We start from the raw sequence: 24,627 nt of genomic DNA, 5'->3' as shown, positions 1-24,627 counted from the left end.
CTGGAGCCAAGCAAAGGAAACCACCGGCTCAATAAGGTGGTACTGATAATAATATATCTGGGCACCAGAAATTTACCCCCAATTTGGGGGCATATTTTCAGTACACATAATACATGTGACCTTGAAATGAGAGGGACTCAGGATGCTGAATGAGCATTGCTTGAAAGATGGCAGGCTTTGAGAGAGCACTGACATGCAGGGCAAAACAAAGGACCTTCACTTTTGTCTGCGTTGAGCAAGTTTCTGTATGGTGCCCCAGCTATGGTTCAGGGTCTTCATTTCTATTACCTCAAGGTGCATAGATCTTGAGACAAGATGTTTCCTGCATATATATTGTTCCTCAAATGATCATTACCTTGAAGTGGTTGAGGTGCTTCTGTGTGTTTGAGGGAGTTCTTCATTGAAGAGTCAATACAAACTCTGCTATGAGGAAAGCTGCCTAAATCAATTTTAAAAACATGGAAGAGGAAAGCAGTGGAGGGTGACATTTTTTGGTGGGAGTCTCATCAATTGCCTTTTTCAAATCAGCATTCCTAGCTGCCATTTTCAGCATTGATCTATTTTATCATAAGTGCAAACTGTGCACTGTTATGATTCACAACTTTGGTCAAATTGTAAATGAGGCTTTCTGTCTTTCGACTTTTGGTGCAATTGATCTTTATTTACATCAGGAATCTTCAGCTACAGAAGGCACTGATGGAATTACTTTTCAGCTCCACTTGGGTCTAGTCACAAAATATGACATTTACATGCTCTCTGTCAAATAAAGAGATATTAAAAAAAAAGATTTTGACACTTAAGCGACTTAACCCGCCGCATATTCAGACCTGCGAAATAACTACCTTGAGTAAATTATGGGATTTGATTATACTACAGTCTATGAAAGCTATTCTTATTCTAAGCATTTCCATATTTGCACCATAGCCTCTCTTTACAATGATTTTTTAACATATTTTTACGAATTTGTATTTCCAAGACAATCCCTGAGAGAAGCTAGAAATGTGCCCACAGACATGGAGCAGTGTGAGCGTCCCTAACTTGGATGCACACAGGCATGCGCACCCACACACACAGTCTTGTCAGTGCATTTGTGCCTTTAAGAGGTCTCTTTTACACACTAGGAGCTTGCTCATGCAATCTGATGTATATTTGGGGACTTTAGTTTGGACTGACATCCTTTAGTTTTAATTCAAAGAAGACCCGCCACATAGGTTCTTGGTATCGCTCACCTGACAGGGATTAAACCCGCTGCAAAAAAGTTGAAAGTCCCCTCAACCACAACATGTGAACCACCACAAACAATTAGAAGTCAGCACAGGTGAGATGGCCAGGGGCAGGACGCATTATTTTCCTTTTCTGTGTATTGCCATTAACGTCATCTCAAGGGCTGCTGCTTCCAGTCAGACAACATCACACTGCATCTGTATATTTGTAGCAAAAGCTTTTCCATCGCTAGCGGGTAATGCTTAGCACAAAACGAATTGCTTCGCCTACAAAAGCACAGTCACCTGCCAAAAAGAAATTTTCAGATTGAGGATTTGTTCAATGTGCTGCAGGACATATCTGGAGCTCTAGCAATTGACGTCTTAAAAGCTGTGTCAGCAAAAGGGTTGTCAGAACAGGATCTTTTAAATGCATTTGCAAATGAAGCAGTAATGGTTTCTCTGTACATGTCAGCTCAGGTTTCATCTTCGTGAGAACTAAGAAGGGACTGAAATAAAGGCCCGCAGGGTCTGTTTGATACAGGTCAGTAACCGTTGTCCGTTTCCATGTGAGAGGAGCTTGGGGTTGGTGTGGGTGGGAGAAAGTTTACCTGTTGTACATTTGAGATGACAGATTGCAAGGACACCGTCCTGAACAGAAAAACAGAAGATATGTTTTAAAAGTGCTGGTACTGTTCCACTGCCCACACACAGTAGGGCTGCAGAAAAACGTGGGTGTTCTACGTTCAAAAGGGCCCATACTTAGTCTGTCAAGACCAGCAGAGATAAAGTTTTGTCTTAAGTGACTTGGCAAGCAATAGTTCAACAGGCGCAGTGACACGAGGCCTCACCAGTGTGAGGGATCAAGTCATCCTAGTTATGGCATCTTTTACTACTCAAGAAACAGAAGAGGGCCCATTGTTAGGCCTGTGTTAGCCAAGACCTTTTAACTGTACAAAATAACTTATATATATACATATATATATATATATATATATATATATATATGTATATATATATATATATATATATATTTTTTTTCACCAAAAAGAAGAGATACTCGCACTCCAGGAGGATAATTCAAAAGTTATTTTACTTCAAATATTGCAAAAACAGCTTAAGCACCATCAGGTTCCCTTAGCTAACCAACGCGTTTCGACCACTCTGGTCTTGATCACGGTTAGTTGTGTACTACAAGTGATGTCTTTATATATCCAATTACCCATGTGGCCATTGAAGTGCATCATGGGATATGTAGTTTACATTGTGAAGAAGTGATTAATATATACAGTGTAATGTGTCACAATATTATACAGTTTTGAAGGAAAAATCTGATCATTTAATTTGTATAGAGTATATATATAATTTTTTATATATTTCTGTATATACATTTGGCAGTTCATTGACGGCTTAGTGCCCTGATTATCGGTATAGTACCACATGTGTCCTATTTTTTGCCAATCAGTTCCTTGCTGATTTTTGCATAAAGTCTATGATATTGTTTTTTAAGCATGAGCAAATTATTTACAAGTGAACATGAAGTTCTATATATATATTCAGTGGGAAAAAACAAAGGTCACAGCTCGGCACCACTGCTTTTATGATGCGGGTCTGCCTTTGTGTGAATTGACGAGGGCCGAACGAGGGGTGCTCTGGTGATTGTTGCATCGCGGAAAGAAGGACAATTGTTTTCCGATTTATAATTATGTAAAGGACTGTGACAGCGTGCAAGCTCACCCACTGGGGTCTGATTGAAGAAAACTACTAATCCCAAGATGCATGTATACTTGTTTGAATTTCAACTGCCGAAATTGGAAATAAAAGAGGGATTTCACTAGTAGTAATCTTGCCTGCTGTCACCTTTCTTCTGGTCCATGATTAAGGGCTATGAGCCAGAAACGCGTCGGACCGAAATTAACGGAGAGGTTTTGCCTGACTTTGCCGCTGGATTTCAGAAGCGTCAAACTTACCTTGGGTGTGCCAGCCTCTTGGGTAACTCCTTTTTGCAAACACATTAGTGGCCCACCCAGGCCACGGCTCGGCACCACTGCTTTTATGATGCGGGTCTGCCTTCGTGTGAATTGACGAGGGCGGAACGAGGGGTGCTCTGGTGATTGTTGCATCGCGGAAAGAAGGACAATTGTTTTCCGATTTATAATTATGTAAAGGACTGTGACAGCGTGCAAGCTCACCCACTGGGGTCTGATTGAAGAAAACTACTAATCCCAGGATGCATGTATACTTGTTTGAATTTCAACTGCCGAAATTGGAAATAAAAGAGGGATTTCACTAGTAGTAATCTTGCCTGCTGTCACCTTTCTTCTGGTCCATGATTAAGGGCTATGAGCCAGAAACTCGTCGGACCGAAATTAACGGAGAGGTTTTGCCTGACTTTGCCGCTGGATTTCAGAAGCGTCAAACTTACCTTGGGTGGGGAGGAGCCTAGCGCGCAACCAAGATGGCCGCGTAGGTGCGAGGCTCCCGAGGACCTCCGCGACCTCCTATGACTATCCTGAACATATCCTGTCCCAGATGAGGGGACTGTGTTGGTGAGCCCGAGCTGAGGTGGCGCCCGTTTTCCGCTTTCAAATCGGACCTCGGACACCGACTTTACCACCGATTGAGGTTTGCGGCCTTCTCCTAGCCGAACCCCGGATTTGCGTTGTGGGGCGATCCAGTGACGAAGTGAATAACAGCGGCGGATAGGGCTTGGTGGCTCGCGTAACCCACGCTTTCACTTTCGCTTTCGCACCCTCCTTGCTGTCTAAGCGAGGTTGGGTCGCGGGGCTTTGTGTGTTGGTGTGGCCTCGCTGGGGGACCCTGCCTGCCCGCCGGCTGTGATCCGCCCCGCAGATCTGGGGTGGCACCCCCCCGGAGCCCGTGGACCGGCTTGCCCGCCCTTCACGACGTGGCTGGTGCGATCGGGAGACTGGGACCATGGCCACGAAACAAGATGGCGATCGGGCAAAGGTAAAATCGACCCGGCGTGGCGCAGCCCATCAGTCCAACAGCATGGATCGCTATACCCTCCAGAAGGGATCTCCTGAGGTGCCACGCAGGTCCCTTGAGGGCCCTACTGATGCCCCCGATCTGCCCACGGATCTGACTCTGCGGGATGTCATGGGCGCCATCGCCGAGATGAAGGCCTCTGTGGGCCAGCGTTTTGACACGCTGGCGCAGAAGATCGACTCGGTCCTCGTAGATGTTGGCCTGATAAGGGCCGATCTCTCCGAGACCAACGACCGAGTCGATTCTTTGGCCCACACCGCATCGGGCCTTACGACAGACGTGGCGGCCCTGCAAACGGAGGTGCACCGGCTTGCTCGGGCGAGTGCGCTGATGGATCGTCGCCTGGAGGACTCCGAGAGTCGGGCCCGGAGGAACAACATCCGTATCATCGGGGTGCCTGAGGGACGTGAGGAAGCGGCGGCGGACCTTTTCGTGGAAGACCTGATTGTTACCCATCTCCAGCCACGGGGGCTGAGTAAATTCTTTGCTGTGGAGAGGGCCCACAGGGTTCCCGGGGGAAGGCCTAAGGTCGGAGCCGCTCCGAGACCTCTCATCGCCCGGATTTTTAATTTTCGGGACAGAGACGCTATCCTGCAATCCTCCAGACTACAGGGACCGATTAGACTTGACAATATGGACATTCATTTCTATCCTGATTTCACCCCTGCGGTCCAGAAGCAGAGACTGAGCTTCCTTGGTGTCAAGCGCCGTCTTCGGGACCTAAATCTCAAATACGCCATGCTTTTCCCAGCTAAGCTGCGAGTGGAGGTGGAAGGTCGCACACACTTTTTTGATCGTCCCGAAGCGGCCGGGGACTGGCTGGATACTCTGTCTGGAAGTCGGGATCGGGGTGGCGGGGGGGGAGCGGCCGGGGGAGAGGGCTCGCCGGATCAAGACTGAGGGACTAATATTAGGCCTCGCTCGGGACAAAAATGATGCCACTTTTGACTATACGTCGGATTGCTTAAGTTCCCCTCCTATGGAGGTTGTGTGGGGTCTCTTGGGGGTTCTCCCTCCTCCTCTGGGGGTCTAGTTAGTGTAACTATCTATGGGGCGACAGGCACACTGCACGTTGGGGGGGGCTGTCTGGGCTCATGCAGGGGTGCAGGGAGGGGGGAGTTTTGTTGGGGTGGGTGGGCAGGGATGGGGTGTTGTTCGTTATTATCACAAGGCAACCCTTTTTTTGTGTTGGTTCTACTGTGCTCTCGGGGGGACGAATGATGGTTTCTGTGTATGATGGGGGGTAGGGAATTAACTTTGTTGTCTTGGAACGTCAATGGACTGGGGGACAGGATCAAACGAGGTGTGGTCCTACAGTATCTGAAGCGACTCTCGCCTGATGTGGTCTTCCTGCAGGAGACACACCTTATTGGCAATTCCTTCTGCGCCATGAATCGGCGTGGCTACCGCCTCGTTGCCCACTCAGGCTTCACGTCAGGCTCGAGGGGTGTGGGTATCATGGTAAAGAACTCGCTCCTGTTAGAAATTGATGAGGTGCTCCACGATGACAGGGGACGTTACACTGTCTTGGTGGGTAGAATGGAGGGCAAAGTGGTTGTCTTTGTGTCAGTGTACGTCCCACCGGGGTTGCAGTCGACCACCTTTGCAGATCTGGGGCGCCTCCTCCTTGGCCTTCCGGGGGGGCTTCTGGTGGTGGGGGGGGATTTCAACGCGGTGGTTTCTGGTACTGTGGATCGTCACCCCCCTAGGGACCTCCCCCGGGCACAGGCGTGGCTATCCGGCCTCTTGGATACACTGGGATTGGTGGACTGCTGGCGCTTAAAACATCCCACGCAGCTGCAATACACTTTCCACTCGGGGGCCCATGGTAGTCTCTCACGGCTTGATTATGTCCTTGTCCCGGCGGCCCATGTCGGGAGGGTGGGGGAGGTGCGCCATTTGGCACAGGGTATCTCGGACCACTCCCCGCTACTGTTGCATTTTGATGTCTTCCCGAGGGCTGAGAGCAGGGTGGTCCCAATCAATTCCTGGTACCTGCGCGACCCCACCATTCGCGCTGACTTGATTAAATCCCTCCAGCGCTATTTTGAGGAGAATGTGGGGTCAGTGCCTTCAGCTATCTCCCTGTGGGAGGCCTTCAAAACAGTACTTAGAGGGGAGGCCCTATCCCTTATTTCCCACGCCCGGAGGCGCGAGCGGGAGGAGGTGACCCGGGTGGAGGCTGAAATAGTTGAGCTGGAGGGTAATCTAGAAGATGGGGTGACGGATGCTGCACTACATGTCCTCCAGCTCAAACAGGCGGCTTATAGGGCCCTCGTTACGGAGGCGGCCAGGGGCCTTAGTAGAGAGCAACAGGGGCGACTGTATGATGTGGGTGATAAGGCTGGTAAACTGATAGCGTGGTTGGATAAAAAGGAGAGAGCGAATCGTGTGGTCCCGCTGATTGAGAAAACGAATGGGGTGTGTGTAACTGAGCCAGAAGAAATTGTCTCCTGTTTCGCGGAGTATTTCCGCGAGGTGTATTCCCCGGTCTCTTCTTGCTCGGAAGAGGATTCCTGTGCCCTGCTCAGGGATATCGCGCTGCCTTCCCTGTCCGGGGAGGACAGGGTGTCGCTGGACGCCGCTCCCACCTCCGACGAAATCGCCCTCGCCATACGCTCGGTCGCTTCTGGCAAGGCCATGGGCCCGAACGGTATCCCTATCGAGCTGTATAAGCTGCGACCGGATACATTGGCGCCTCACCTCCGCGCAATGTTCCTCGCGGCCCACTCGCTGGGCTCCCTCCTGCTTGACCAGCGTCTGGCTACAATCGTGGTGATCCACAAGGAAGGGAGACCTCGGGATCGGGTTACTTCTTATCGGCCTATCTCATTACTGAATGCGGAGCCCAAAATTCTCGCTAAGGTACTCGCCAATCGGCTGGTCGGTGTGGTGGGAGATCTGGTTCATCAGGACCAGTCTGGCTTTATTCCCCATCGCAATACAGCCCTTAATCTGCGGCGTTTGCATGGGGTGCTTGCGCGCGTCCCATTTATACGGGAACCGGCCATTTTGGCGTCCTTAGACGCCACCATGGCGTTTGACACGCTTGAGTGGCCATACATCTGGGCGATGCTTGCGAAGTTCGAATTTGGCCCAGGATTCATCAGTTGGGTCAAACTGTTGTATGCGGGCCCATTGGCGCAGGTGGTCGTGAACGGAAGAGTATCGGCCCCGTTTGAGCTGGGCAGGGGCACGCGACAGGGCTGTGCCTTGTCGCCGCTTCTTTTTGCGCTTGCCTTGGAGCCCCTGGCGGAGTGGCTGCGGTGGGAGCCTTCCATCCGTGGTCTCCGTTGGACCCCCGAGTATGAGGACCGCGTATCCCTATACGCTGACGACATCCTTCTGTACCTAGCCTCCCCACGTAAATCACTTATAGTGCTAGTTGATGTTTTACACTCGTTTGGTCGTAACTCCGGTCTCGTCATCAACTGGGCTAAATCTTGTGTGTATGTTCTCTCTGGGGAGGCTCCTATTCTCCCGCGGGGCTGTCCGATCCAGATCGCCCCGCAGGGATTTCGGTACCTGGGTGTCTTCATTACTCTGGACCCGGAGGCCCGGTATGAACGGAATCTGCTTCCCCCCCTCCAGCGTCTGCGGGTAGATGTCGCACGCTGGCGGCGCCTGCCGCTTTCGCCGCTCGGCCGGGCGGCATTGTTCAAGATGATGTCTCTGCCGCGTTTTCTGTACGCTTTGCAGAACACTATGGACTTGGTCCCGGCGCGCTACTTCCGTGAGGTGGAGAGTCTGCAACGCCACCTGTTCTGGGACGCCATTGCTCTGGCTAAGCTGACGCTCCCATGGTTTGACGGGGGGATTGCCCTCCCGGATATTAAACGGTACTACTGGGCCTCCCAGCTCGCTGCCATTAACCATGGCCTCTACGGGCCCGCCCTAAACCCAGCATTTGAAATGGACAAGATGCTCCTGCCAGGTGGCGACTACAATCGAGCGCTCTACTCTAGCGCGCCCGACGCTCGTCTGACGGGCCCCACGCGTGTTATGGTGCAAGTCTGGCACGCGGCCAATGCAGCTATGGGGTGGAAGGACCGTTTGACCCGGGCATCACCTCTATACGCGTCTGAGCGGTTAGGCTCCCTGTGGACCTCTAAGGGCTTCGAGAAGTGGGACATAATAGGTATCAGTAAAGTGGGGGATCTTTGGACGAGGGGAGGATTTAAAACGTTCGATATGCTGCAGACGGAATTTCAGTTGCAGGGCAGTGAATACTTTCGGTATTTGCAGGTCCGTCATGCGCTGGGATCCGTCTTTTCGGACGCTGCCTCCATCCCGGAATATTCCCCCCTGGAGGATAGAATGCTGGATGGGCACGTCCCGGACAGCACGATCTCACTTATATACAAAAAGCTCATAAACGACCGCTCGGGCCTGTTGACTGCCCTTCGTGCGGCTTGGGTTGCCGACGGGCTGGAGTTGGACGACGAGGACTGGACCTCCGCGGTGGCCTCCCCGAAGGAGGTGGCCATACCGGCTCGCCTTCGCTTCGTCCAGCTCAAGATACTCCACCGGGTCTACATGACGGGGCCAAAGCTTCTGCGTATGGGCTATGCTGGAGATGGGTTGTGTAAGCGTGGGTGTGGTGCTTTGGGGACCTTTATGCACATTTTGTGGGAGTGCCCGGAGGTAGAGGGGTTCTGGCGTGGTGTACATGAGGTGCTGCGACTGGTTACGCATGTGGCGCTGTTGCCCGAAGCGAGGAGATGCCTGTTGAATGTGTGGGAACCGACTGATTACTCGGCGCCGCAGACGTGGTGGGTGACTCTGGGATATATGATAGCCAAGCGTGATATTGCTCAACTGTGGGGATCCCAGAGGCCCCCGACGGTCTCGGCCTGGAAAGAACACATGGACTGGTGCATGTTTCGCGAAAAGGTGGTGTATGTGGCGAGGGGTAAGCCTGGGACATGGGTGAAAGTATGGGGCCCCTGGAACGCCTACCGAGGGGGTATCTGCGCACCACCGCTGCTGCCTGATGCCTCGCCAGCCCCATCCCCTTAGCCGACTCATTCCCCCGCTGCCGGGCATTGGGTTCCCCCAGTCCTCGCTCCGCTCTCTTCCCCCTCCTCACACTCCTGTGTATAGTTGGGATCCCCCCTCTTGGGGAGCATGTGCTGCTATTTTTGATTGTGGGTTGCCTTGTGGGTGTGGTTTTAATTTTTGTTGTTCTTAATTTAAAATGAAACCGCATAATGGGGCCTGGATGATGTGGCTTTTGACATTGTTACCTACTGTGAAATGCTCCTCCTGTAATGCCACGTGTTCCATAAATGTATGTTGTATGTTCCTATCATTGCTAGCGGCCGGCCGGAAGGTTGTGGGCCCATACTTGTATACTTTTAAGACCTGTAATAAACGGTTTCAAAAAAAAAAAAAAAAACTTACCTTGGGTGTGCCAGCCTCTTGGGTAACTCCTTTTTGCAAACACATTAGTGGCCCACCCAGGCCACGGCTCGGCACCACTGCTTTTATGATGCGGGTCTGCCTTTGTGTGAATTGATGAGGGCGGAACAAGGGGTGCTCTGGTGATTGTTGCATCGCGGAAAGAAGGACAATTGTTTTCCGATTTATAATTATGTAAAGGACTGTGACAGCGTGCAAGCTCACCCACTGGGGTCTGATTGAAGAAAACTACTAATCCCAAGATGCATGTATACTTGTTTGAATTTCAACTGCCGAAATTGGAAATAAAAGAGGGATTTCACTAGTAGTAATCTTGCCTGCTGTCACCTTTCTTCTGGTCCATGATTAAGGGCTATGAGCCAGAAACGCGTCGGACCGAAATTAACGGAGAGGTTTTGCCTGACTTTGCCGCTGGATTTCAGAAGCGTCAAACTTACCTTGGGTGTGCCAGCCTCTTGGGTAACTCCTTTTTGCAAACACATTAGTGGCCCACCCAGGCCACGGCTCGGCACCACTGCTTTTATGATGCGGGTCTGCCTTCAAGTGAATTGACGAGGGCGGAACGAGGGGTGCTCTGGTGATTGTTGCATCGCGGAAAGAAGGACAATTGTTTCCCGATTTATAATTATGTAAAGGACTGTGACAGCGTGCAAGCTCACCCACTGGGGTCTGATTGAAGAAAACTACAAATCCCAAGATGCATGTATACTTGTTTGAATTTCAACTGCCGAAATTGGAAATAAAAGAGGGATTTCACTAGTAGTAATCTTGCCTGCTGTCACCTTTCTTCTGGTCCATGATTAAGGGCTATGAGCCAGAAACGAGTCGGACCGAAATTAACGGAGACGTTTTGCCTGACTTTGCCGCTGGATTTCAGAAGCGTCAAACTTACCTTGGGTGTGCCAGCCTCTTGGGTAACTCCTTTTTGCAAACACATTAGTGGCCCACCCAGGCCACGGCTCGGCACCACTGCTTTTATGATGCGGGTCTGCCTTTGTGTGAATTGACGAGGGCGGAACGAGGGGTGCTCTGGTGATTGTTGCATCGCGGAAAGAAGGACAATTGTTTTCCGATTTATAATTATGTAAAGGACTGTGACAGCGTGCAAGCTCACCCACTGGGGTCTGATTGAAGAAAACTACTAATCCCAAGATGCATGTATACTTGTTTGAATTTCAACTGCCGAAATTGGAAATAAAAGAGGGATTTCACTAGTAGTAATCTTGCCTGCTGTCACCTTTCTTCTGGTCCATGATTAAGGGCTATGAGCCAGAAACGCGTCGGACCGAAATTAACGGAGAGGTTTTGCCTGACTTTGCCGCTGGATTCCAGAAGCGTCAAACTTACCTTGGGTGTGCCAGCCTCTTGGGTAACTCCTTTTTGCAAACACATTAGTGGCCCACCCAGGCCACGGCTCGGCACCACTGCTTTTATGATGCGGGTCTGCCTTCGTGTGAATTGACGAGGGCGGAACGAGGGGTGCTCTGGTGATTGTTGCATCGCGGAAAGAAGGACAATTGTTTCCCGATTTATAATTATGTAAAGGACTGTGACAGCGTGCAAGCTCACCCACTGGGGTCTGATTGAAGAAAACTACTAATCCCAAGATGCATGTATACTTGTTTGAATTTCAACTGCCGAAATTGGAAATAAAAGAGGGATTTCACTAGTAGTAATCTTGCCTGCTGTCACCTTTCTTCTGATCCATGATTAAGGGCTATGAGCCAAAAACGCGTCGGACCGAAATTAACGGAGAGGTTTTACCTGACTTTGCCGCTGGATTTCAGAAGCGTCAAACTTACCTTGGGTGTGCCAGCCTCTTGGGTAACTCCTTTTTGAAAACATATATATATATATATATATATATATATATATATATATATATATCAAACACAGTTTGCTCAGCAAAACGAGGGCGCACTCTGACACAAGAATCATCCATCAAGCACTGCAGACGCTTTATTCATTGTTGTTGCCTGACGCGTTTCGGGAGAACATTCCCTTAATCATAGGCATAGTCCCAAAGTCTCGCAATGCTGCAGCAATTAATTTAAATACCCGCCCTCCAATGGGCTCCTCAAATGAGAACCCCAGTGTTTGCTGGGATATGTAGTGCTGCAGCCTACCTTCAACCCAAATGGGATGGGAGAAAAATGTTGCAAACGGCCCTTCAATGAGCCGCAAAAGTGTCCATCAGTGCTTGTAATCCAAGGCTTGTTTGTCCCCACCTATGGAGCAGCGGAAAATTCAGCGCCCCGTGGCCCCATGCAATCCGCTGGGTGGTGCGCCCTCCACGCCCTGAAGCCGGCGCGAAAACATCAAACACAGTTTGCTCAGCAAAACGAGGGCGCACTCTGACACAAGAATCATCCATCAAGCACTGCAGACGCTTTATTCATTGTTGTTGCCTGACGCGTTTCGGGAGAACATTCCCTTAATCATAGGCATAGTCCCAAAGTCTCGCAATGCTGCAGCAATTAATTTAAATACCCGCCCTCCAATGGGCTCCTCAAATGAGAACCCCAGTGTTTGCTGGGATATGTAGTGCTGCAGCCTACCTTCAACCCAAATGGGATGGGAGAAAAATGTTGCAAACGGCCCTTCAATGAGCCGCAAAAGTGTCCATCAGTGCTTGTAATCCAAGGCTTGTTTGTCCCCACTTATGGAGCAGCGGAAAATTCAGCGCCCCGTGGCCCCATGCAATCCGCTGGGTGGTGCGCCCTCCACGCCCTGAAGCCGGCGCGAAAACATCAAACACAGTTTGCTCAGCAAAACGAGGGCGCACTCTGACACAAGAATCATCCATCAAGCACTGCAGACGCTTTATTCATTGTTGTTGCCTGACGCGTTTCGGGAGAACATTCCCTTAATCATAGGCATAGTCCCAAAGTCTCGCAATGCTGCAGCAATTAATTTAAATACCCGCCCTCCAATGGGCTCCTCAAATGAGAACCCCAGTGTTTGCTGGGATATGTAGTGCTGCAGCCTACCTTCAACCCAAATGGGATGGGAGAAAAATGTTGCAAACGGCCCTTCAATGAGCCGCAAAAGTGTCCATCAGTGCTTGTAATCCAAGGCTTGTTTGTCCCCACCTATGGAGCAGCGGAAAATTCAGCGCCCCGTGGCCCCATGCAATCCGCTGGGTGGTGCGCCCTCCACGCCCTGAAGCCGGCGCGAAAACATCAAACACAGTTTGCTCAGCAAAACGAGGGCGCACTCTGACACAAGAATCATCCATCAAGCACTGCAGACGCTTTATTCATTGTTGTTGCCTGACGCGTTTCGGGAGAACATTCCCTTAATCATAGGCATAGTCCCAAAGTCTCGCAATGCTGCAGCAATTAATTTAAATACCCGCCCTCCAATGGGCTCCTCAAATGAGAACCCCAGTGTTTGCTGGGATATGTAGTGCTGCAGCCTACCTTCAACCCAAATGGGATGGGAGAAAAATGTTGCAAACGGCCCTTCAATGAGCCGCAAAAGTGTCCATCAGTGCTTGTAATCCAAGGCTTGTTTGTCCCCACCTATGGAGCAGCGGAAAATTCAGCGCCCCGTGGCCCCATGCAATCCGCTGGGTGGTGCGCCCTCCACGCCCTGAAGCCGGCGCGAAAACATCAAACACAGTTTGCTCAGCAAAACGAGGGCGCACTCTGACACAAGAATCATCCATCAAGCACTGCAGACGCTTTATTCATTGTTGTTGCCTGACGCGTTTCGGGAGAACATTCCCTTAATCATAGGCATAGTCCCAAAGTCTCGCAATGCTGCAGCAATTAATTTAAATACCCGCCCTCCAATGGGCTCCTCAAATGAGAACCCCAGTGTTTGCTGGGATATGTAGTGCTGCAGCCTACCTTCAACCCAAATGGGATGGGAGAAAAATGTTGCAAACGGCCCTTCAATGAGCCGCAAAAGTGTCCATCAGTGCTTGTAATCCAAGGCTTGTTTGTCCCCACCTATGGAGCAGCGGAAAATTCAGCGCCCCGTGGCCCCATGCAATCCGCTGGGTGGTGCGCCCTCCACGCCCTGAAGCCGGCGCGAAAACATCAAACACAGTTTGCTCAGCAAAACGAGGGCGCACTCTGACACAAGAATCATCCATCAAGCACTGCAGACGCTTTATTCATTGTTGTTGCCTGACGCGTTTCGGGAGAACATTCCCTTAATCATAGGCATAGTCCCAAAGTCTCGCAATGCTGCAGCAATTAATTTAAATACCCGCCCTCCAATGGGCTCCTCAAATGAGAACCCCAGTGTTTGCTGGGATATGTAGTGCTGCAGCCTACCTTCAACCCAAATGGGATGGGAGAAAAATGTTGCAAACGGCCCTTCAATGAGCCGCAAAAGTGTCCATCAGTGCTTGTAATCCAAGGCTTGTTTGTCCCCACCTATGGAGCAGCGGAAAATTCAGCGCCCCGTGGCCCCATGCAATCCGCTGGGTGGTGCGCCCTCCACGCCCTGAAGCCGGCGCGAAAACATCAAACACAGTTTGCTCAGCAAAACGAGGGCGCACTCTGACACAAGAATCATCCATCAAGCACTGCAGACGCTTTATTCATTGTTGTTGCCTGACGCGTTTCGGGAGAACATTCCCTTAATCATAGGCATAGTCCCAAAGTCTCGCAATGCTGCAGCAATTAATTTAAATACCCGCCCTCCAATGGGCTCCTCAAATGAGAACCCCAGTGTTTGCTGGGATATGTAGTGCTGCAGCCTACCTTCAACCCAAATGGGATGGGAGAAAAATGTTGCAAACGGCCCTTCAATGAGCCGCAAAAGTGTCCATCAGTGCTTGTAATCCAAGGCTTGTTTGTCCCCACCTATGGAGCAGCGGAAAATTCAGCGCCCCGTGGCCCCATGCAATCCGCTGGGTGGTGCGCCCTCCACGCCCTGAAGCCGGCGCGAAAACATCAAACACAGTTTGCTCAGCAAAACGAGGGCGCACTCTGACACAAGAATCATCCATCAAGCACTGCAGACGCTTTATTCATTGTTGTTGCCTGACGCGTTTCGGGAGAACATTCCCTTAATCATAGGCATAGTCCCAAAGTCTCGCAATGCTGCAGCAATTAATTTAAATACCCGCCCTCCAATGGGCTCCTCAAATGAGAACCCCAGTGTTTGCTGGGATATGTAGTGCTGCAGCCTACCTTCAACCCAAATGGGATGGGAGAAAAATGTTGCAAACGGCCCTTCAATGAGCCGCAAAAGTGTCCATCAGTGCTTGTAATCCAAGGCTTGTTTGTCCCCACCTATGGAGCAGCGGAAAATTCAGCGCCCCGTGGCCCCATGCAATCCGCTGGGTGGTGCGCCCTCCACGCCCTGAAGCCGGCGCGAAAACATCAAACACAGTTTGCTCAGCAAAACGAGGGCGCACTCTGACACAAGAATCATCCATCAAGCACTGCAGACGCTTTATTCATTGTTGTTGCCTGACGCGTTTCGGGAGAACATTCCCTTAATCATAGGCATAGTCCCAAAGTCTCGCAATGCTGCAGCAATTAATTTAAATACCCGCCCTCCAATGGGCTCCTCAAATGAGAACCCCAGTGTTTGCTGGGATATGTAGTGCTGCAGCCTACCTTCAACCCAAATGGGATGGGAGAAAAATGTTGCAAACGGCCCTTCAATGAGCCGCAAAAGTGTCCATCAGTGCTTGTAATCCAAGGCTTGTTTGTCCCCACCTATGGAGCAGCGGAAAATTCAGCGCCCCGTGGCCCCATGCAATCCGCTGGGTGGTGCGCCCTCCACGCCCTGAAGCCGGCGCGAAAACATCAAACACAGTTTGCTCAGCAAAACGAGGGCGCACTCTGACACAAGAATCATCCATCAAGCACTGCAGACGCTTTATTCATTGTTGTTGCCTGACGCGTTTCGGGAGAACATTCCCTTAATCATAGGCATAGTCCCAAAGTCTCGCAATGCTGCAGCAATTAATTTAAATACCCGCCCTCCAATGGGCTCCTCAAATGAGAACCCCAGTGTTTGCTGGGATATGTAGTGCTGCAGCCTACCTTCAACCCAAATGGGATGGGAGAAAAATGTTGCAAACGGCCCTTCAATGAGCCGCAAAAGTGTCCATCAGTGCTTGTAATCCAAGGCTTGTTTGTCCCCACCTATGGAGCAGCGGAAAATTCAGCGCCCCGTGGCCCCATGCAATCCGCTGGGTGGTGCGCCCTCCACGCCCTGAAGCCGGCGCGAAAACATCAAACACAGTTTGCTCAGCAAAACGAGGGCGCACTCTGACACAAGAATCATCCATCAAGCACTGCAGACGCTTTATTCATTGTTGTTGCCTGACGCGTTTCGGGAGAACATTCCCTTAATCATAGGCATAGTCCCAAAGTCTCGCAATGCTGCAGCAATTAATTTAAATACCCGCCCTCCAATGGGCTCCTCAAATGAGAACCCCAGTGTTTGCTGGGATATGTAGTGCTGCAGCCTACCTTCAACCCAAATGGGATGGGAGAAAAATGTTGCAAACGGCCCTTCAATGAGCCGCAAAAGTGTCCATCAGTGCTTGTAATCCAAGGCTTGTTTGTCCCCACCTATGGAGCAGCGGAAAATTCAGCGCCCCGTGGCCCCATGCAATCCGCTGGGTGGTGCGCCCTCCACGCCCTGAAGCCGGCGCGAAAACATCAAACACAGTTTGCTCAGCAAAACGAGGGCGCACTCTGACACAAGAATCATCCATCAAGCACTGCAGACGCTTTATTCATTGTTGTTGCCTGACGCGTTTCGGGAGAACATTCCCTTAATCATAGGCATAGTCCCAAAGTCTCGCAATGCTGCAGCAATTAATTTAAATACCCGCCCTCCAATGGGCTCCTCAAATGAGAACCCCAGTGTTTGCTGGGATATGTAGTGCTGCAGCCTACCTTCAACCCAAATGGGATGGGAGAAAAATGTTGCAAACGGCCCTTCAATGAGCCGCAAAAGTGTCCATCAGTGCTTGTAATCCAAGGCTTGTTTGTCCCCACCTATGGAGCAGCGGAAAATTCAGCGCCCCGTGGCCCCATGCAATCCGCTGGGTGGTGCGCCCTCCACGCCCTGAAGCCGGCGCGAAAACATCAAACACAGTTTGCTCAGCAAAACGAGGGCGCACTCTGACACAAGAATCATCCATCAAGCACTGCAGACGCTTTATTCATTGTTGTTGCCTGACGCGTTTCGGGAGAACATTCCCTTAATCATAGGCATAGTCCCAAAGTCTCGCAATGCTGCAGCAATTAATTTAAATACCCGCCCTCCAATGGGCTCCTCAAATGAGAACCCCAGTGTTTGCTGGGATATGTAGTGCTGCAGCCTACCTTCAACCCAAATGGGATGGGAGAAAAATGTTGCAAACGGCCCTTCAATGAGCCGCAAAAGTGTCCATCAGTGCTTGTAATCCAAGGCTTGTTTGTCCCCACCTATGGAGCAGCGGAAAATTCAGCGCCCCGTGGCCCCATGCAATCCGCTGGGTGGTGCGCCCTCCACGCCCTGAAGCCGGCGCGAAAACATCAAACACAGTTTGCTCAGCAAAACGAGGGCGCACTCTGACACAAGAATCATCCATCAAGCACTGCAGACGCTTTATTCATTGTTGTTGCCTGACGCGTTTCGGGAGAACATTCCCTTAATCATAGGCATAGTCCCAAAGTCTCGCAATGCTGCAGCAATTAATTTAAATACCCGCCCTCCAATGGGCTCCTCAAATGAGAACCCCAGTGTTTGCTGGGATATGTAGTGCTGCAGCCTACCTTCAACCCAAATGGGATGGGAGAAAAATGTTGCAAACGGCCCTTCAATGAGCCGCAAAAGTGTCCATCAGTGCTTGTAATCCAAGGCTTGTTTGTCCCCACCTATGGAGCAGCGGAAAATTCAGCGCCCCGTGGCCCCATGCAATCCGCTGGGTGGTGCGCCCTCCACGCCCTGAAGCCGGCGCGAAAACATCAAACACAGTTTGCTCAGCAAAACGAGGGCGCACTCTGACACAAGAATCATCCATCAAGCACTGCAGACGCTTTATTCATTGTTGTTGCCTGACGCGTTTCGGGAGAACATTCCCTTAATCATAGGCATAGTCCCAAAGTCTCGCAATGCTGCAGCAATTAATTTAAATACCCGCCCTCCAATGGGCTCCTCAAATGAGAACCCCAGTGTTTGCTGGGATATGTAGTGCTGCAGCCTACCTTCAACCCAAATGGGATGGGAGAAAAATGTTGCAAACGGCCCTTCAATGAGCCGCAAAAGTGTCCATCAGTGCTTGTAATCCAAGGCTTGTTTGTCCCCACCTATGGAGCAGCGGAAAATTCAGCGCCCCGTGGCCCCATGCAATCCGCTGGGTGGTGCGCCCTCCACGCCCTGAAGCCGGCGCGAAAACATCAAACACAGTTTGCTCAGCAAAACGAGGGCGCACTCTGACACAAGAATCATCCATCAAGCACTGCAGACGCTTTATTCATTGTTGTTGCCTGACGCGTTTCGGGAGAACATTCCCTTAATCATAGGCATAGTCCCAAAGTCTCGCAATGCTGCAGCAATTAATTTAAATACCCGCCCTCCAATGGGCTCCTCAAATGAGAACCCCAGTGTTTGCTGGGATATGTAGTGCTGCAGCCTACCTTCAACCCAAATGGGATGGGAGAAAAATGTTGCAAACGGCCCTTCAATGAGCCGCAAAAGTGTCCATCAGTGCTTGTAATCCAAGGCTTGTTTGTCCCCACCTATGGAGCAGCGGAAAATTCAGCGCCCCGTGGCCCCATGCAATCCGCTGGGTGGTGCGCCCTCCACGCCCTGAAGCCGGCGCGAAAACATCAAACACAGTTTGCTCAGCAAAACGAGGGCGCACTCTGACACAAGAATCATCCATCAAGCACTGCAGACGCTTTATTCATTGTTGTTGCCTGACGCGTTTCGGGAGAACATTCCCTTAATCATAGGCATAGTCCCAAAGTCTCGCAATGCTGCAGCAATTAATTTAAATACCCGCCCTCCAATGGGCTCCTCAAATGAGAACCCCAGTGTTTGCTGGGATATGTAGTGCTGCAGCCTACCTTCAACCCAAATGGGATGGGAGAAAAATGTTGCAAACGGCCCTTCAATGAGCCGCAAAAGTGTCCATCAGTGCTTGTAATCCAAGGCTTGTTTGTCCCCACCTATGGAGCAGCGGAAAATTCAGCGCCCCGTGGCCCCATGCAATCCGCTGGGTGGTGCGCCCTCCACGCCCTGAAGCCGGCGCGAAAACATCAAACACAGTTTGCTCAGCAAAACGAGGGCGCACTCTGACACAAGAATCATCCATCAAGCACTGCAGACGCTTTATTCATTGTTGTTGCCTGACGCGTTTCGGGAGAACATTCCCTTAATCATAGGCATAGTCCCAAAGTCTCGCAATGCTGCAGCAATTAATTTAAATACCCGCCCTCCAATGGGCTCCTCAAATGAGAACCCCAGTGTTTGCTGGGATATGTAGTGCTGCAGCCTACCTTCAACCCAAATGGGATGGGAGAAAAATGTTGCAAACGGCCCTTCAATGAGCCGCAAAAGTGTCCATCAGTGCTTGTAATCCAAGGCTTGTTTGTCCCCACCTATGGAGCAGCGGAAAATTCAGCGCCCCGTGGCCCCATGCAATCCGCTGGGTGGTGCGCCCTCCACGCCCTGAAGCCGGCGCGAAAACATCAAACACAGTTTGCTCAGCAAAACGAGGGCGCACTCTGACACAAGAATCATCCATCAAGCACTGCAGACGCTTTATTCATTGTTGTTGCCTGACGCGTTTCGGGAGAACATTCCCTTAATCATAGGCATAGTCCCAAAGTCTCGCAATGCTGCAGCAATTAATTTAAATACCCGCCCTCCAATGGGCTCCTCAAATGAGAACCCCAGTGTTTGCTGGGATATGTAGTGCTGCAGCCTACCTTCAACCCAAATGGGATGGGAGAAAAATGTTGCAAACGGCCCTTCAATGAGCCGCAAAAGTGTCCATCAGTGCTTGTAATCCAAGGCTTGTTTGTCCCCACCTATGGAGCAGCGGAAAATTCAGCGCCCCGTGGCCCCATGCAATCCGCTGGGTGGTGCGCCCTCCACGCCCTGAAGCCGGCGCGAAAACATCAAACACAGTTTGCTCAGCAAAACGAGGGCGCACTCTGACACAAGAATCATCCATCAAGCACTGCAGACGCTTTATTCATTGTTGTTGCCTGACGCGTTTCGGGAGAACATTCCCTTAATCATAGGCATAGTCCCAAAGTCTCGCAATGCTGCAGCAATTAATTTAAATACCCGCCCTCCAATGGGCTCCTCAAATGAGAACCCCAGTGTTTGCTGGGATATGTAGTGCTGCAGCCTACCTTCAACCCAAATGGGATGGGAGAAAAATGTTGCAAACGGCCCTTCAATGAGCCGCAAAAGTGTCCATCAGTGCTTGTAATCCAAGGCTTGTTTGTCCCCACCTATGGAGCAGCGGAAATTCAGCGCCCCGTGGCCCCATGCAATCCGCTGGGTGGTGCGCCCTCCACGCCCTGAAGCCGGCGCGAAAACATCAAACACAGTTTGCTCAGCAAAACGAGGGCGCACTCTGACACAAGAATCATCCATCAAGCACTGCAGACGCTTTATTCATTGTTGTTGCCTGACGCGTTTCGGGAGAACATTCCCTTAATCATAGGCATAGTCCCAAAGTCTCGCAATGCTGCAGCAATTAATTTAAATACCCGCCCTCCAATGGGCTCCTCAAATGAGAACCCCAGTGTTTGCTGGGATATGTAGTGCTGCAGCCTACCTTCAACCCAAATGGGATGGGAGAAAAATGTTGCAAACGGCCCTTCAATGAGCCGCAAAAGTGTCCATCAGTGCTTGTAATCCAAGGCTTGTTTGTCCCCACCTATGGAGCAGCGGAAAATTCAGCGCCCCGTGGCCCCATGCAATCCGCTGGGTGGTGCGCCCTCCACGCCCTGAAGCCGGCGCGAAAACATCAAACACAGTTTGCTCAGCAAAACGAGGGCGCACTCTGACACAAGAATCATCCATCAAGCACTGCAGACGCTTTATTCATTGTTGTTGCCTGACGCGTTTCGGGAGAACATTCCCTTAATCATAGGCATAGTCCCAAAGTCTCGCAATGCTGCAGCAATTAATTTAAATACCCGCCCTCCAATGGGCTCCTCAAATGAGAACCCCAGTGTTTGCTGGGATATGTAGTGCTGCAGCCTACCTTCAACCCAAATGGGATGGGAGAAAAATGTTGCAAACGGCCCTTCAATGAGCCGCAAAAGTGTCCATCAGTGCTTGTAATCCAAGGCTTGTTTGTCCCCACCTATGGAGCAGCGGAAAATTCAGCGCCCCGTGGCCCCATGCAATCCGCTGGGTGGTGCGCCCTCCACGCCCTGAAGCCGGCGCGAAAACATCAAACACAGTTTGCTCAGCAAAACGAGGGCGCACTCTGACACAAGAATCATCCATCAAGCACTGCAGACGCTTTATTCATTGTTGTTGCCTGACGCGTTTCGGGAGAACATTCCCTTAATCATAGGCATAGTCCCAAAGTCTCGCAATGCTGCAGCAATTAATTTAAATACCCGCCCTCCAATGGGCTCCTCAAATGAGAACCCCAGTGTTTGCTGGGATATGTAGTGCTGCAGCCTACCTTCAACCCAAATGGGATGGGAGAAAAATGTTGCAAACGGCCCTTCAATGAGCCGCAAAAGTGTCCATCAGTGCTTGTAATCCAAGGCTTGTTTGTCCCCACCTATGGAGCAGCGGAAAATTCAGCGCCCCGTGGCCCCATGCAATCCGCTGGGTGGTGCGCCCTCCACGCCCTGAAGCCGGCGCGAAAACATCAAACACAGTTTGCTCAGCAAAACGAGGGCGCACTCTGACACAAGAATCATCCATCAAGCACTGCAGACGCTTTATTCATTGTTGTTGCCTGACGCGTTTCGGGAGAACATTCCCTTAATCATAGGCATAGTCCCAAAGTCTCGCAATGCTGCAGCAATTAATTTAAATACCCGCCCTCCAATGGGCTCCTCAAATGAGAACCCCAGTGTTTGCTGGGATATGTAGTGCTGCAGCCTACCTTCAACCCAAATGGGATGGGAGAAAAATGTTGCAAACGGCCCTTCAATGAGCCGCAAAAGTGTCCATCAGTGCTTGTAATCCAAGGCTTGTTTGTCCCCACCTATGGAGCAGCGGAAAATTCAGCGCCCCGTGGCCCCATGCAATCCGCTGGGTGGTGCGCCGCGGCCTCACGCCCTGAAGCCGGCGCGAAAACATCAAACACAGTTTGCTCAGCAAAACGAGGGCGCACTCTGACACAAGAATCATCCATCAAGCACTGCAGACGCTTTATTCATTGTTGTTGCCTGACGCGTTTCGGGAGAACATTCCCTTAATCATAGGCATAGTCCCAAAGTCTCGCAATGCTGCAGCAATTAATTTAAATACCCGCCCTCCAATGGGCTCCTCAAATGAGAACCCCAGTGTTTGCTGGGATATGTAGTGCTGCAGCCTACCTTCAACCCAAATGGGATGGGAGAAAAATGTTGCAAACGGCCCTTCAATGAGCCGCAAAAGTGTCCATCAGTGCTTGTAATCCAAGGCTTGTTTGTCCCCACCTATGGAGCAGCGGAAAATTCAGCGCCCCGTGGCCCCATGCAATCCGCTGGGTGGTGCGCCCTCCACGCCCTGAAGCCGGCGCGAAAACATCAAACACAGTTTGCTCAGCAAAACGAGGGCGCACTCTGACACAAGAATCATCCATCAAGCACTGCAGACGCTTTATTCATTGTTGTTGCCTGACGCGTTTCGGGAGAACATTCCCTTAATCATAGGCATAGTCCCAAAGTCTCGCAATGCTGCAGCAATTAATTTAAATACCCGCCCTCCAATGGGCTCCTCAAATGAGAACCCCAGTGTTTGCTGGGATATGTAGTGCTGCAGCCTACCTTCAACCCAAATGGGATGGGAGAAAAATGTTGCAAACGGCCCTTCAATGAGCCGCAAAAGTGTCCATCAGTGCTTGTAATCCAAGGCTTGTTTGTCCCCACCTATGGAGCAGCGGAAAATTCAGCGCCCCGTGGCCCCATGCAATCCGCTGGGTGGTGCGCCCTCCACGCCCTGAAGCCGGCGCGAAAACATCAAACACAGTTTGCTCAGCAAAACGAGGGCGCACTCTGACACAAGAATCATCCATCAAGCACTGCAGACGCTTTATTCATTGTTGTTGCCTGACGCGTTTCGGGAGAACATTCCCTTAATCATAGGCATAGTCCCAAAGTCTCGCAATGCTGCAGCAATTAATTTAAATACCCGCCCTCCAATGGGCTCCTCAAATGAGAACCCCAGTGTTTGCTGGGATATGTAGTGCTGCAGCCTACCTTCAACCCAAATGGGATGGGAGAAAAATGTTGCAAACGGCCTTCAATGAGCCGCAAAGTGTCCATCAGTGCTTGTAATCCAAGGCTTGTTTGTCCCCACCTATGGAGCAGCGGAAAATTCAGCGCCCGTGGCCCCATGCAATCCGCTGGGTGGTGCGCCCTCCACGCCCTGAAGCCGGCGCGAAAACATCAAACACAGTTTGCTCAGCAAACGAGGGCGCACTCTGACACAAGAATCATCCATCAAGCACTGCAGACGCTTTATTCATTGTTGTTGCCTGACGCGTTTCGGGAGAACATTCCCTTAATCATAGGCATAGTCCCAAAGTCTCGCAATGCTGCAGCATTAATTTAAATACCCGCCCTCCAATGGGCTCCTCAAATGAGAACCCCAGTGTTTGCTGGGATATGTAGTGCTGCAGCCTACCTTCAACCCAAATGGGATGGGAGAAAAATGTTGCAAACGGCCCTTCAATGAGCCGCAAAAGTGTCCATCAGTGCTTGTAATCCAAGGCTTGTTTGTCCCCACCTATGGAGCAGCGGAAAATTCAGCGCCCCGTGGCCCCATGCAATCCGCTGGGTGGTGCGCCCTCCACGCCCTGAAGCCGGCGCGAAAACATCAAACACAGTTTGCTCAGCAAAACGAGGGCGCACTCTGACACAAGAATCATCCATCAAGCACTGCAGACGCTTTATTCATTGTTGTTGCCTGACGCGTTTCGGGAGAACATTCCCTTAATCATAGGCATAGTCCCAAAGTCTCGCAATGCTGCAGCAATTAATTTAAATACCCGCCCTCCAATGGGCTCCTCAAATGAGAACCCCAGTGTTTGCTGGGATATGTAGTGCTGCAGCCTACCTTCAACCCAAATGGGATGGGAGAAAAATGTTGCAAACGGCCCTTCAATGAGCCGCAAAAGTGTCCATCAGTGCTTGTAATCCAAGGCTTGTTTGTCCCCACCTATGGAGCAGCGGAAAATTCAGCGCCCCGTGGCCCCATGCAATCCGCTGGGTGGTGCGCCCTCCACGCCCTGAAGCCGGCGCGAAAACATCAAACACAGTTTGCTCAGCAAAACGAGGGCGCACTCTGACACAAGAATCATCCATCAAGCACTGCAGACGCTTTATTCATTGTTGTTGCCTGACGCGTTTCGGGAGAACATTCCCTTAATCATAGGCATAGTCCCAAAGTCTCGCAATGCTGCAGCAATTAATTTAAATACCCGCCCTCCAATGGGCTCCTCAAATGAGAACCCCAGTGTTTGCTGGGATATGTAGTGCTGCAGCCTACCTTCAACCCAAATGGGATGGGAGAAAAATGTTGCAAACGGCCCTTCAATGAGCCGCAAAAGTGTCCATCAGTGCTTGTAATCCAAGGCTTGTTTGTCCCCACCTATGGAGCAGCGGAAAATTCAGCGCCCCGTGGCCCCATGCAATCCGCTGGGTGGTGCGCCCTCCACGCCCTGAAGCCGGCGCGAAAACATCAAACACAGTTTGCTCAGCAAAACGAGGGCGCACTCTGACACAAGAATCATCCATCAAGCACTGCAGACGCTTTATTCATTGTTGTTGCCTGACGCGTTTCGGGAGAACATTCCCTTAATCATAGGCATAGTCCCAAAGTCTCGCAATGC

Source organism: Triturus cristatus, chromosome 4_1, assembly GCF_964204655.1.
Source record: "Triturus cristatus chromosome 4_1, aTriCri1.1, whole genome shotgun sequence".
In the NCBI taxonomy this organism is placed as follows: Eukaryota; Metazoa; Chordata; class Amphibia; order Caudata; family Salamandridae; genus Triturus; species Triturus cristatus.
Note: the sequence above shows the minus strand (reverse complement) of the source record.